A 14,976-nucleotide genomic window follows, 5' to 3' on the forward strand; every position below is an offset into this window, starting at 1 on the left:
GTGTTTATGCCCGATGGAGATCAACTCACCGGTTTCTTAAATGACACTGTCTTGCTGTCTACAATTTTTTGGTGGTTAATTCACATTCCGGCTTAAACTGTTTCATCGTGGGCCAGTTACAGTTGGTCCGTGGGCCACACTGTCAGCAATGTGTCCCAGTGTCTGCGACTTCCATTGTAGGACATGCCGTGATTTGATTTAACCAGTCTCTTACTGGTGGACTTGCAGGTGGTTAGCACCTCTTGCCCCAAAATCCCTGCCCCAAATCTTCTTTGACATTAGAAATAAGTCCTAATGCTATGAAATCCTTATTTATACAGTCATGTATGCACTTTTTATGACTATGAAGGACTGTTCCTGGGAAAAAAAATAAAGATTTTTGAACATATGACAAACTGCTCTCCAGAAAACTTGTTACCCATTTACAGAGGCAAATTTTTGCTATTCTTTTTTTTCCTTCCAAAAAATCTTTGCTGTATTAGGTGACAAATAGCATTATTTGAATATCTATTTCTTTGATTACTATTAAGATTGAATTTTTGTCATGTGTATTTTGAGGTTGATATTTCCTTTGCCAGTTCCTTATGGTCCTTTTTTAAAAAAAAAATTTTACTTATTGAGAGAGCGCGCGCATGTACACTCCGGCAGGCTGGGAAGGAGCAGAGGGTGAGCGAGAAGCAGACTCCCTACTTCCAGGGAGCCTGACCATGTAGGGGCTGATCCCAGGACCCTGAGATTAAGACCTGAGCCAAAGGCAGACGCTTAACCAACGGAGCCACCCAGGCGCTCTTTATGTTCTTGATTATTTTTATTTTGGGATATAAGTACCCTTTATGAAGGGCATTTACTCTTTGACCCTATAGTGGTAATATTTTTCACCATTTTTAAAGAGATTTTCTTTCTTTCTTTTTTTTTTTGCTTCACATAGAAAGTTGTCCTTTTGCAGCAGCTGCTAGCAGCGTCGTTCCCTGTGTGGGGGTGGCCAAGGCTTCTGGCTTCCTGGTCTCCAGAGAGGCTGCCCTCCATGGGCAGCACATTTGCTGGGAGTCCACCATGCTGGGGGGAGGAACTTGGGAATTCAAAGCTCTTGTGTCAAGGGAGTTGGCACGGGTGACAGGGGCTAAAGGGATTATTTTTCACTTGTAGTGGAATTGTGGTTAGGAAGAAAAATCTGTACATACATACACAGAAGTATTTCAGGGTGAGGAATGTTAGAGAGTTGCTTTAAAGTACTATGGCTCTGTCTTTGCTGTGCCACATCTACTGTGAGAAAGAACGAAAGCCATTCTCAGCAGTCAGACTGTCCACATTCCGAAAAGTGTCGACATCGCTCTGAAGGGGCGCACTGTTATCGTGAAGGGCCCCAGAGTAACCCTGCGGAGGGACTTCCATCACTGCCATGTAGAACTCTGTCTCCTCAGAAGAGCCTCCAAGTTGACAAGTGGTGGGGAAATAGTTTGAACCGTACGTAGCTAGTTCTTTTCTGTCTGTAGTCATGCACAGAACCTGATTGAGGGCATGAAATTGGGCTTTCGTTGCAAGATGAGATCCATGTCTGCTCCCTTGCCCACCAGTGTTGTTATTCGGGAGAATGGTTCTCTTTTTGAAATTCACAATTTCTCAGATGAAAGATACATCTGCAGGGTTTGGATGAGGCCGGTGTTGCTTGTTCAGTATCTCAAGACCAGGATGGTGAGTCAGTGCTTGAAGGAAATGACATTGAACTTGTATCAAACTCAGTTGTTTTGATTCAGTAAGCCACAACAGTTAAAAATAAGGATATCAGAAAAATTTGGATGGTGTTTATGTTTCTGAAGAAGGAAAGTTCAACAGGCTGATGAGTAAGATCTAAGTTGTCCCTGTATAGAAAACAGCAAGATGCCAGATGATTTTTCAGACTTATTTGTGGTATTTTATTATGAAAAAATACTTTTTCATTTTACATTTATTTTAATAACACGGGCTCAAAGTGGCAGGTTAAGTATAAAATCTCCAACTGCCTCCTTTTTTGTTTTTGTGCTTTATTTTCTTTCCATGTGTCTATTTAAATTCCAGTTAACATACAGTGTAATGTTAGTACCTGATGGCCCTCACCACTAGTGCCCTCCTTCATCCTCAGTATGTGTGATCTTTTAAAGATACAATAAAAGCTGTATCGATTTGGGACTTTTTCTTAAGTAATTCTTTCCAACTATTTGACAGTAAACCATTCAGAAATCAAAACAAAACAAAACAAAACCCCCGAAAACTATAGCAAAACAAAAAGGGTAGATGTAGCAAGTGTGTTAAAACTTTAATAATTGAATCTGGGTGGGCATATGGGGGCTCTTTATACTTATTCTTTGTTTTTGTGTATGTTTGTGAACTTTCATTGTAAGACATTTTGAAAAAGCTCTTGGGTCTTTGGAGGGCTTGGTCATGGGTGGTGGTTCTTCAGAGTCCTTGTGGCTGGGGTTCTCTTGGCCCCTCTCCTGGCACCCTGCAGGCGATGTGGTGGTTCACACCAGACACGGAGCCACCATTAAAGTCAGGAACGAGTCCAAGCAGGAGGCTCATTATTGCCTCTTTATTTAAATGTCCACAGTCATTTGCAAATAATACATATTCTCTCTCAGGTACAAAGTTCTAAGTATATCAGCTAAATTAAGCTTATTAATCTTCCAAATCCCGTCTGTGTTTATTTTGTACGCGCCCAGGCTGCCAAAGAAGGAGGGTGGCATTTAGAAGTCCTCCGCCACAGTTGTGGTTTGAGGCTGCTTTCTCTTTGTGCGTCTCACAATTTGGGGCTTAAACAAAAATCTATTTTTAAATTTTGAAATAATTTCAGACTTACAGAAAAGTTGGAAAAAATGTAGTGCAAAGAATTCCTGGTAACTCCTCACCCTGATTGCCCAGATGTTCACGTTTTACTGTGTGCTGTTATGATTTATTCTCTGTATCGGTTATAATTATTTTTGGAATCATTTGAAAGTAAGTTGCACAGATTATGTCCCTTTACCCCTGAATACTTCAGTACATATTTCCTCAAAATGGGAAGATTTTCTGTAATCAATACTGATATCAAAACAATGAAATGAATATTGTTACAATACTGTTAACTCTTCTATAAACCTTACTCAAATTTCACCAGTTGTCTCACTAATTTCCTTTATAACAAGAGAAAAATTATTATTATTATTATTTAATTTGACAGAGAGATCACAAGTAGGCAGAGAGGCAGGCAGAGAGAAGGAAGCAGGCTCCCCACTGAGCAGAGAGCCCGATGCGGGACTCGATCCCAAGACCCTGAGATCGTGATCCAAGCCGAAGGCAGCGGCTTAACCCACTGAGCCACCCAGTTGCCCTTACTATTATTATTTTTTAAAAGATTTGCCTACCCATTTGAGAGGGAGAAAGAGAGCATGAGTGGGCGGGACAAAGAAGAGAGGGAAAGAGAACCCTGTGGATGCCTCGCTGAGCGCGGAGCCCGATGTAGGACTTGATTCCACAAATCTGAGATCAGGACCCAAGCCTATGCACCATCCAGGCGCCCCAAGGAAAATTATTTTTTAATCTAGGATCCAATCCAAGATCACCCATATAGTTGTCATGTCTCTTTAGTCTTTAATCAGAGAATGTCCCTTGGTGTTTATATTGGGATCTAGACATTTTGGAAGAGTTCAGGCCAGTTATTTGTAGAATTTTCATTATTTTAGGTTTGTCTGCTATTTCCCGTGATCGATTCAGGTTAGGCACTTCAGGCAGGATACCAGAGATGTGACGTCACAGCCTACCCAGCACATCCTGTCGGAAGGCATGGTATTCCTGCTGCTGTCCACTGGGATTCCTTGATGGAGATGATGTCCTGTGGGTTTCCTCACTATTTTTCCCTTTGAAATCAGTGATTATCTTGTGGGCAGGTATTTTGAGTCTATGTAAATACCCTTTTTCTCACTAAACTCTCATCAGCTAGCTGTATCATTTATTGGCGATTTTTGCCTGACACGTTTGTTACCATAATGGTTACTAGATGGTGCGTCTTCAGTCCTGGCTAGGCGTTCTGACGTGCTGCTTTGTTACTCAGCGACTTGCAGTCAGACTTTGAGTGGAGATACACAGGACATTAGGGCGAAGAGCAGCTGTACTCCGGCATCAGGCCGGCCACATGCCTGCGTGCTTCACGTTTCTCCTTAGGGAAGGCCTGGTTGGGTCCGGGTCTCAGCCTGGCCCTGGCTGTCCGCTGCCCTCTCGGCTCCAGCTCTCTGCCTCAGCCCAGCAGTGACGTCTGGGTATGAGGAGCGGTTTTTCATGATGTCTGTGGCACAGAACACAGCGTATCCACGAGGAGAAACCAGCCGAGGCTGCGTTTTTCAGAAGATGTCTGTGGCACGGTAGCATGTCACGGATTTCTATCTCACGGGGTCTGGGGAAGATTGTTCGTTTTGTTGAACGGCAGATGGATGCCTGTGTTGACATGCTAAAGGGAAAGCGTCCATAGAGGAGCGATGGCCGGTTAGGACAGAGGGAACTATTGTCGGGATTCTTGAAGAGGTGGGCACGAGTGGTGGGATTAGCTCTGGGCAGGAGGAAAGCCCGTTGTACATGGAATGGATGCAGCCATTTTTGCAGGTTAAGAGTAAGCCCAAGTTTTAAGCAGTTTTTATTGCCTGAGTGCCTGATCTTTCTTTGTGAAATAGAAGCGTGGGCCTATCCTAAGAGTGAGGGGACACAAACCGTGAACACGTCATTGGATAGGGAAAGAGTTGTGGGGGGATAAGAGCTATCTGGGGCCTATAGAAAGCTCTCCAGGCAGCTGGGGGCGGACAGCATGCATGCTTGGTGGCCTCCGTCTACGAAGCTGTGTGATTTTCTCCAGGAGTGCCCAGCAGCCCAGTGAAGAAATGTAGGAAATGAGCAGTTGTGTTGATTAGGGCATGTAAGTTGCCCCATGTTGCATCAGCAAGGAGAGGGGGAGGGGAGAGCAGGAGGAGGCACGAGAGGGTAGCACTTGTCAGGAGGCGTGGTCAGCTGGGCAGAAAGTAGAAGAGCGAATGGACTGGACGTCAGCATCTCCAGGAGAATGAGGTTCCGCTGAGCTGGCGGGGTGGGTATTTTGGTCAGAAGGTAGGATACTGGGGTTGAGCCTTTCCGTCGTGGGACGGTTCTGGCAGATGGGGGGCTGGAGCGGAGTGGGGTGGAGGAAAATCACAGGGTTGTAGCAGAACCTGTGCGAGCCGCTGGGTGGCTTATGTACATGGATGCTGACAGCTGGTCGATGGTAGGACACTGGTGGAGGGGGGATGACCATGTTCCAGGTGTTCGGGGAGGTGCTGGAATCTTCAGAGAAGGAGGTGGAGGTGAGCGGGAGAGAAACACAATGTCGGCATTTTTGTCAGCCGGGCATCGGGCGGCTGGTGTGCGGGGATCCTGGGGCCGGCTGGCTGCAAGCCTCTGGAGGTGCCTCGAAGCTAGTGGAGAGAGGCGTGCGTTCAGCTTTCCCGCAGAGGTTGGTCATCAGGTCTTTGCTGGTTATTTCTTCTTCCTGTAGCCCCGTTCTCTGCCTGCTAACTCCCACTGTCCTTCAGGAACGACGTCGCTTCTTTCAAGAATCTTTCTCAACGCTGCGGTCTGTGCTTACCTCTGACTTAGCAGGTAGCATACCCTGTCGTCATTGTCTGCTTGCCGCTCTCCTCTCTAGACCGCGACTTCCTGATGGAGGTAGGGACTGCATCTTGCACGGTGCCTGGCATCTGTTTGGTTGAGCTGTATGGAATTGCTACTTAGAAAGTGATTTGGTCTGGTTTGTTATGTCTCTCCCTAATGGGTGACTTTCCTTTGTCAGCTCATCTTGAATCTTTGTCTGAAGTCACACGGCCCTTTCTTAGTTTGGCCTTAGCCAGATGCCACACCGATGAGCAGAGTTGTTTCATAGTGACCAACCCTAATTTCTGTGCAGGCCGCTGACCGTCCGTTCACTCTGCTTAGGTTTTGTTAACTTGGCTTTTCTGTAGAAGAGGTAAAAAGAAACTTGTTTGTATTCAGTTTTCCCCAAGTGCCAAGAATTTCTCAGCCTGTTTGTCCACGCATTTCATTCTTCTCTGGATTCTGACCGAGTACCCACAGACCAGGCCATGGTCGGGCCATGGGCTCGCTGTCTGCTTGTGGGGTGGCCCGCGCTGCTGCTTGTGGCTTCAGCGCGCGAACGGGCGCGGCTGCTTTTTTGAACAGTGACTTCAGCTCACCAGTTGCCCCAGATAGTTTTTCAAAAACTTTTCATGACGTGTGTGCATCACACATTAAAGAACGCAGTGAAGAATAGATTCTCCGGGTTAAAAACAAAACAAACACACAAACGGAACCAGGTTTATCTGGAGTAATCGTGAAACATTTTCCTTCATGGGTTAGGGAGAGACATGCTGTGCCTAAGTGGGTTAGCCTAGGGTCTTTGAATAGCTTCTGGTTCTTTTCACTTGATCTTTAATTCTACTGTCTCCAGCTCAGAGGTGTTTGTTCTTGCTTTCGTGGGCACCGAGAATGTAATGGAGACTCGCTCTTCATCTCCCAAGGCCACCAGGAGTGCTTGAAGTCAGCTGAACTCTGACTTGAGATTCCCCGAGGCCCCATTCCCATCTCCTCTCTGATCTGGACCAGATCCTTTCTAGGGGTACTCTCTTGAAGCCAGGTCCTTGAGATGAGCTCCTTGCATGAGGAGTGCTTGCTCAAAGAGCTTCCCTTCCTTTCGGGAAGTTTCCTTAGTGCTCCCAGGCTGTCATTCCTGGGAGTCCTGTTGTCCTCATGAGTTTCCTGGTTTTTTGCCTCAGGACGAGGACTAATATTAACCTAACTAGTGACATTTAAAGAAAGAAACCAAAAGCCTGTTTAACCAATTAAAGTTCTCTGGCCCTGGCCTGCAGGACACTCTCCTTCCACCAAAAATGCATCTTACTCCCCCTGCCCCTCCCTTTTTAAAAAAGAATCTGCTAATCCTTAACAGATTAATCTGAGTTTATATTTAGATGAAGGTTACCCATTAACAGAAAAACCTGAAACTGTGGATAGGCTTGACAGTGTTGAGAGTGGATAAAAGTAAATAGCCTTTAGACCAAAAACATTTGGTGGGGCACGGGGACCTTAAGTATCTGTTTGGCAGGGAGTTACACAGGGACCTCAGGGACCTGGTACCTCCCTTAGGTTAGGGACACCTTGAGACTCAGACCAGAACAGTGTGACCTTCCTGTGCTTCAGAGTTTGGCTCCCATGAATCTCAAGACTTTTGATGCTGGCTCCTTCACGTGGGGCCAAAACCCTACCTTCTACCTTATCTTACCCAGCCCATCTCTTTCGTTCCCTTTTACAACCGGAGTATGCATAGACTCCCGGAGGACTTTGCAGGGCTGAATCCAAGCCTCACATTCTAAGTTAGTGTCCTCTGAGCCAGTGTTGGTCAGATCGCCCACTGACCGGTCGTGAACTCAGGTGTGCAGGTCATGCCTGGCACTGTCGTTCCGGTCATTACTGCTCTGTTTCAAACCACCCCAAACTTAGTGGCATTAAACAACAGGCATTTTATTATGCTTGTGGATTCTGGCCCAGGAATTTGGACAGGGCCTGGCAAGGAGTGGCTCGCCTCTGTTCTGTGATACCTGAGGCCTCAGATGGGAGGGCAGGACTCCAGTGGCTGTGAGTTAGGGTCTTTCTGAGGCCGCTTCACTGACATGTCTAGTCAAAGTAAATAAATAAATAAAATCTTTAACAACAAAAGAATTGCTTTAAAAATAAATAAAGAGTGCCCGGGTGGCTCAGTCGGTTTAGCCTCTGCCTTCGGCTCAGGTCATGGTCCCAGAGCTGTTGGGATCAGCTGGGACCGTTGACCGAAGTACCCGTACGCAGTCTCTCTCCCAGCGGCTTGGACATCGCGTAGCCTGGTTGCTGGGTTCCTACAGAAGTGTCTGGGGAGTGAGTGTTCTCAGTTGGTTGAAACAGTCATGAGCCTGTCCAGATTCAAGGGGAGTGAACAGAGATCCCTACCTCTCAAGCCCCTCTTAAGAAGGAGGACAAAATATGTGCAGCCGCCTTAAAAACTACTAATGGTTTAATAATCAATTTAAAATATTTTATTTATTTATTTGACAGAGCACAAGTTGGGGAGCAACAGGCAGAGGGAGAGGGGGAAGCAGGGCCCCACACTGAGCAGAGAGCCCGACGCAGGGCTCAATCCCAGGACCCTGGGACCATGACCTGAGCCGAAGGCAGAGGCTAAACCGACTGAGCCACCCGGGCGCTCTTTATTTATTTTTAAATCCATTCTTTTGTTGTCAAAGATTTTATTTATTTATTTACTTTGAGAGAGAGAGAGAGCGAGCACACACACACGCACACGCGCAGGGGGAGGTGCAGGGGGAGAGAGAGAATCTCAAGCTGACTCCATGCCCGACACAGAGCCCAAGGGGGGCTGGATCTCAGGACCCTGAGATCATGACTTGAGCTGAAATCAAGAGTCAGATGCTCAACTGACTGAGCCACCCAGGCGCCTGGCTGTTGTTTATTTTAAGATGAGATGGGAAATAACGTTAACAGTGGCTCATGCAGTAAGAATAAGTATGTCAGACTTGTGTTTCAGTTATGTTTGGGATCTGCATATACTCTGGTTCATGATGTAACATGTTTTTCTTAGTGTGGACAACAAAATGTATTTTTAAAATACTGTCTAACTGCAGTAACATCTAACTTGGCTAATGAACACCAAATTTTATCTCTTAATACCTCAATGAATAGGTTATTATGATGGGGTTCTTAGTCACTTACAAAGATGAAAACCTAAGGAATTGGTTGTCATTTGCTTGTTAGGACAAAAGAAAGGCCTCTTTTTTGGATCCGCTTTGGAGACCTCCCCAGGCTCCGCTGGAGTCCCCACACCTCAGAGGGGGCTTCAGAAGTGGTGGGTCTGGTGGCCAGAACTCCCTCGGGTTTTAATTTAATCTTTGCCATGGGTATTCCTAACAAGTAGCAAACACATGTGAAATGAAGAAGGCATACTTCTCTTTGCAGATGATCAGAAAGTATTTAAGGATCTGAAGGCTGAAGAATGAGCCCGAGCAGAGAGAAAGCCAGCCGCCTTCTCTGAGGAAGGTGGTTGGTGTGTGCCGTGCAGCAGTCTCAGGAGAGGTGTCCCACATCAGCATTGAAACCAAAACGAAAGACTGAGATTGGGGTCTGCTCAAACAGTCTGCATGCTCTCCTTCCTCCCTCTTATTTCCACCCTCACAGAAATGTGGAGAGATGACTAAGCAGTGGATTTGCTGTCCTCGTAGAAAACATTGTATCACACGACAGCTTTTGTGGAATGGGGCCATAAAAAGACTAAAGTTGTACTCGAATATCTTAGAAAATTTACATAATTCCATGTTACTTCTTAATGTGGAAGTTACACACGTTCACTCTAGAAAACTAGAAAGTACAAATAAGCAAACCTAAAATAAAAATTTTCTGCTGTTTTATACCTAGGGAAAATCACTGATTTTGTTATTGTTGTTGTTGTAGTTTGTCTATCCTTCCTGTCATTTTTCTGAGGACATACCCATATTAAAAAAACAAAACAGGGGCGCCTGAGTGGCTCAGTCGTTAAGTGTCTGCCTTTGGTCAGTTCATGATCCCAGGGTCCTGGTATTGAGCCGCACATCAGGCTCCCTGCTCAGAGGGGGAGCCTGCTTTTCCCTCTCCCACTGCCCCTGCCTGTATTCCTTCTCTCTCTGTCTTTATCAAATAAATAAATAAAATCTTTAAAACAATACAAAACAAGAAATGATGGGCTCTTACAGTACATTTTTCTGAAACCTGGTTTTGAAACTTAGGTGGATGTGTTCCATGTCAGTTAATGTACTTCATTGCCAGAAACACTTCATACTCTTAACGTTTCATGGGGATAGTATTAACCATTTGCTGATGACATCTGACTGTTACAAGTGTTGTGAACATCCATGTAGCTAAATCATTTTTCCCCATTTTCTTAAATTGTTCTTAAGTTAACACAATTTTTTGAGTATGAACACACATATATATATACATATATATACACACACACACGATACAAAATACCATGATTTTTTCCCCCATGATTTTTCTTTGAGACGTGCATGTAACTTGAACTGTTGAATCAAAGAACGTGAACATTTAAAAGCCTTGGTATCTGCGCCACTGAATTGTCTTTTACAGACGTACCAGTCTCCACTCCTCCTCGAGTGTTACCTGTTCCTGGTATTTGACAGTTGGACGGGGTAGGAACTCCTTCCTTGCTTGCTTTTAATTGTGTGATGGTTGGGGTTGTCACTTCGTCTTAGCCTTTTTTGCCTCTCACCATCCTGCCTGCTCCTCAAGGCCCAGCTCAGCTCCCATCTCCTACCGGGTCCCTCCCTTCTGCCTCGTCTTAGGGATTTGTTTCGTCCTTCTCAGTCAACTGTGGTTATCTTGAGAGTATTAGGCACTGTGTCTTATTTTTAATCTTCTTTCGCATGAGGCTTATTTCAGTGCATGTCTCCAGGACTTGTAAATACGGAGTGAAATTTGAGTCCACCAAAAAGAACTGGTGATTGCCAACAGTAGTCTTTCCGAAGAGCGATGTAAGGAATAAAAATATTCATCAAACATTAAGACCATGCAGAGGTCTCTGGAGAGCACATAATTTTGGCATTTCATTTAGGCAGCCCAGCCTTGAAATTCTTTGTTAATAATAACTGATATATTTTGTCACTTTTCTTATTTTAACCATAGGTAGTAGGATCCCCTCCAGCCAGGATTTTTTTTTTAATGACCAAACTTTCCATTAAAAGTTATTTTCCCAAATTAATGTGGGCTATAGTCAGAAATTTACCTTTCCTATTTTTACTCTCTTTCCCTTCTTCCACATTGTCTTTGCTTCAGACGCCGTTAGAGCTATTCTGGTCTCTTGGGTCTTTTTTTTTTTTTTAAACTTTAAACTTCAGAGCATCATTCATAAATTTGTGGAGACCATTCCTTTTTTTTTTTTTTTTTTAAACCAAAGGCTCTTTTCTGTACTTACAACATCCGTTACATTTCGCCTTCTGTCCTTTATCTTCTCCCAGATGCACAGCATTTTATTTCCATGTTTTCTTTTTTCCTCCACTGGGAGTGTTCTGGTGATGCTGAGTAAAATCGTGAGAAGGTCCGATGGTCACAGTCTATAAAATCCTGGGACAGAAACCTTTTCTCGTGCCAGCCTGGGCCTCGCAGTGTCCCTGCCAAGCCTTAGCCAGGCCCTTTCGTGGAAGCTGCCCGGGCTGCCCCGTGCATCTGGCGTGTTCGGCTGCGGCAGCTAACGGCCCTCACGGCTCAAGAGCTCCTGTCCTCAGGCGGCGGGTCTAGAGGCCAGAGGCCCTAGGACGGGGGATCCAGAAGCTCCGGGCAGCATGTCTGCGGTCGCCTGCGCGGTAGCCGCCCTGTCCTCGGCATACGTCTCACGCCGCGTGGTCACAGGGAGGGAGGTGTTCCCCCTGAGGCCCCCTCCTGGGCTGACCCGTCCCCTCAGGTCCCAGGCCCGGGGCTGGCGGGGGGAGACGCTGTGGGGACCGCAGCCTGCGGCGCCCTCTCCCCGCGGAGCCCCAGCCTTCCCCGCACCCGGTCTGGTTCCCCTCCTTGGAGCCCCCGCCACCATTTCCGCTCTCTTTTCTCGTGTGATGCCCTAGACACAGCGGACGACGGCTGCATGGACTCTTCCCGAGTTTTGTCTTCTTGTGGAACCTCTTCCGTTCCTCGTGGCCCCTGGCCCCGTGGCCTCCACGGAGTCCTTCCCCATCTGGCAGGATCTCCCAGCCCCGGCCCGCCTGCTCTCCTGCCGTGGACGTGGACGTGGCCGCTCACTTCCAGAGCCGGCCCTGAGCGGGCCGCTGTTAGGTTTCCAGCTGGTGCTTGTGCCCGGCCCTCGCCGTCTGCCCCCAGTCCCTCTGTGGCCTCATCGACTCACGAATCTTCCGTCTCAGTCACCCTTAGCCACGGGTTGTTCCTGAATGCCCTTTGCCCCTTCCGACCTGGCACAGCCCTGCAGGTCCTTGAAGACTTACTTCGGCAGCGTCTCTCTCTCTCTCTCGTGGAAACTTCTGTGACCGCCCCTGCCCCTGCCCCCCCAGGGGGAGTTAATCAGTCACTTCGTACTCACACTCTGTGCAAGCATTTGTTGTTAAACATTCACGAAGTGTTGTAATTATTTGTTTGTATTTTTCTGTCCTTCTATGTTTAGTCTCTGGGAGGTAGGATCCATTTTTTTATTTCTAGAACTTCAGCATTTGGTATAGGTTTAGTGCATCAAAAGTGCCCCTTAAATATTTAAGTGGAAGAATGAGTGACAATTTCATATCCACACCTGCTGATTGAACAGCTACTTTGTACCTTCCTTGCAAAGGAAATCTATGTATAGGAGAAGATTATAAATGATAAAATAGCATAAGATGCTATGATGTTACCGAAGCCTGAATCTAGTAGCGCATTACAGTTCTTACCTGGCGGACGGGACTGAGTCTCAGTGTGATGTGTCCAACCTAGAGCCGCATGATGATCAGGGGCAGAGCTGGGACTGGACTTCTGCCTGATTCTCTCACATACCTCATCTTCCCGTTTCTGTGACACTGTCTTGCCAGATGGACAAGAGGGGGTTATAATTAGCCCATCCGTGTGGCTGTCTAAGATTCTGCCTCTGTGTTCCTCGTCCGTGCCTGATTCTTGTCTTTGGGCTCTCCCTGCTCAAAACTACCTTGCCTTTTCCTGAGTGTCTGTAGCTGTGTAGCCCGCGAACCCGTGCAGTGAAGACACAGTGTGGCCTTGCGGGTCCAGGTACTACACCCTCCCTCACTGGTTGTGTGACTGACAAGTAGATTAGCCTTGCTGAGCCTGTTTCCCAATTGTGAAGAATAACAGTTCTACTTGATAGGATTGATTAGATAAGATTAGATACTCTTTGGTACACAGGAAACACCCAACCCTTATAAGCAGTTATTGTTGGTAGCGGCTTGGTTACTATTAATCAATCACTGCGGCTGGTTCCTGGCCTTCCTGAGCTGCAGTTCTTGCGCCCGACTGCTTCCCGAGTCCAGTGGTACCCCGTTTTATGGGGGCCATATCCAAACTTAAAGGCTGCACTCCAGCACTTGCTGGAATGTGTTTGCGAGAAACAGTCACTTATAGCCTGTTCTTGGCACACGCCAGTACTTAGCCATCTGGAGGTTTGCGCATTTGTGTAGGGGATATCTCGTTGAAAAAGTTGTTTCTGTGGCCTGCCGAGAGAAAGAACAGACTGTTTTCGATCTTCACAGCTACAAACAGCTTTGAGGTTCAGTGTCTGTGTAGCTCTGAGTCTCTATTAATTACGGAAATGGATTAGGAAAGACAGTTGAATGAAAACTCACGTACTGCAGGCAATTTGCACAATTCCGGTGTTTGACGCCCTCGCGCAAGCTCACCTCTGGTTGTCCGAGGAGCCGTCTGTAATTCTCTTGACCGTCTTCCTGATTTAATAACCTAGGGAGATTGTTCGTCCTTGGTAGAAGGTTTGGATGATTTTGTTGTTTGGATTTTCTCTGTCTTGTAAATGAGAAACCAGGACAACACAGTGTATTAATTATACAAGGAACAAAGGTTGTGGAAACGGTAACTTTTCAAAAGAACCCTTAGTTACCTAGTTTTTAAAGACCTAGGACAGCTTGTTTTACTCCTCAAAGCCTGTGGAATAAACCCCTCATTTTCTCTGATTTACAAGGAAACTAAAATGTGGAAAATTTGATCTTGAGGGGCATGACTTCTGGTTTATGGGATTGTTTATTTTAAAGTTTAAACATTGCAGTGCCTCATAATACTCTTCGTTAAAAGGGAGTTCTTGTGACTGTCACATAGCTATAAAAATTATAATTCAGATCTATATTTCTAAGAAAATACTCAATTTTAAGTGGGAAAAAAAGACACAGGAAAAGGTAGATTTCTATGTAACAGGGTATGTGCTCCTGTGTTAATAGGAATTACTTTAAGCTAATGAGATTTCAGGTAATACATTTTTGTTTTCTTTTTCCTCTGCACCCTTTCTGTATTGTCTGGGTTTTAGAGGCCATGTGTTACTTTACATTCAAAAAAGTTATAAAGCCATTTTCTTTCTGTAGGAAGAAAAGTAGAACTTAAGATTTGAACATGCTAAAGTCATCCTCTCTCTGTCCTCCTCCTGGCATTATCCCTGGCAACCAGGAGAAAAAGAAACAAAAGTGAAGACTCTGTCTTTGAAATGCCTGAAACTCCCAAGCCAGAAAAGAAATGGAAAGGGTCATTGGAAGATTGAATCAGGAGTATGAGAGGAAGTAGACAGAAGACACTTAGAGCTGTAGATCCGAGGAAAAGGAAAAACAAACAAACAAAAACCAAGTAACAAATAACATTTTCCAAGGTGAGAAATACACCCTCGGGTTCAAAGGCGAAATGTTTTATTTGAACCAATGGAAAGGTAGACATAGGCAGGTGGCAGGAGCAGGCCCAGATCCCGTGTGATTCCAAGGTACAGGGGTTGGGGCTTGAGTGAGGACTTACACAAGTGACGTGTGTGGGGAGCAGCCTGATCTGTGGTGGCGGAAGGAGAGGCGCTAAGTCCCCGCAGCCGCCTGCCCTTTTTTGGTTACGGGGAGAGAGAAGCTAGAGAACCTTCCCACACCCTGTATGCACACAGACACCATAGTCCTGCCAGAGGAAGAAAGCAGTCTCCTGTTCTCTTCAGTATGGCTCTGGCCATTCTCCCAGATGAATCTTCTTCAAGTAACTGGTCCAGGAAAAATGGCCTTCAAAAATGTATGATCAAAGAACCGGCCAGTTTAGGATCTAGACAAACATGATTACCAGAAAAAAATGATAAGGAGACATGAAAACAACAACAACAACAACAACAAAATGATGAACAGCTCTTGCTAGAAAAACACTGGCACAGAACAGATGAAAATTATGACTGAACATTTCACA

The 14,976-nt window shown here is 45.8% G+C and overlaps 1 protein-coding gene and 1 long non-coding RNA gene across 4 annotated transcripts in view; one reads left to right on the top strand and one right to left on the bottom strand.

Moving 5' to 3' along the window:
* PDE8A (phosphodiesterase 8A) overlaps positions 1 to 14,976 on the top strand; it is a 147,378-nt gene that overhangs the window by 34,402 nt on the left and 98,000 nt on the right. The gene's annotated exons all lie outside the window — the stretch shown is intronic.
* On the bottom strand, positions 1,839 to 13,547 carry LOC122893765. The gene is made up of 3 exons (XR_006381680.1): positions 13,396 to 13,547; positions 12,489 to 13,259; positions 1,839 to 1,859 (listed from the first exon to the last, which is right to left on the bottom strand). It is a non-coding gene; the product is annotated as an uncharacterized LOC122893765 (long non-coding RNA).

Source organism: Neovison vison, chromosome 13 (assembly GCF_020171115.1).
Source record: "Neovison vison isolate M4711 chromosome 13, ASM_NN_V1, whole genome shotgun sequence".
NCBI classification, from domain to species: domain Eukaryota; kingdom Metazoa; phylum Chordata; class Mammalia; order Carnivora; family Mustelidae; genus Neogale; species Neogale vison.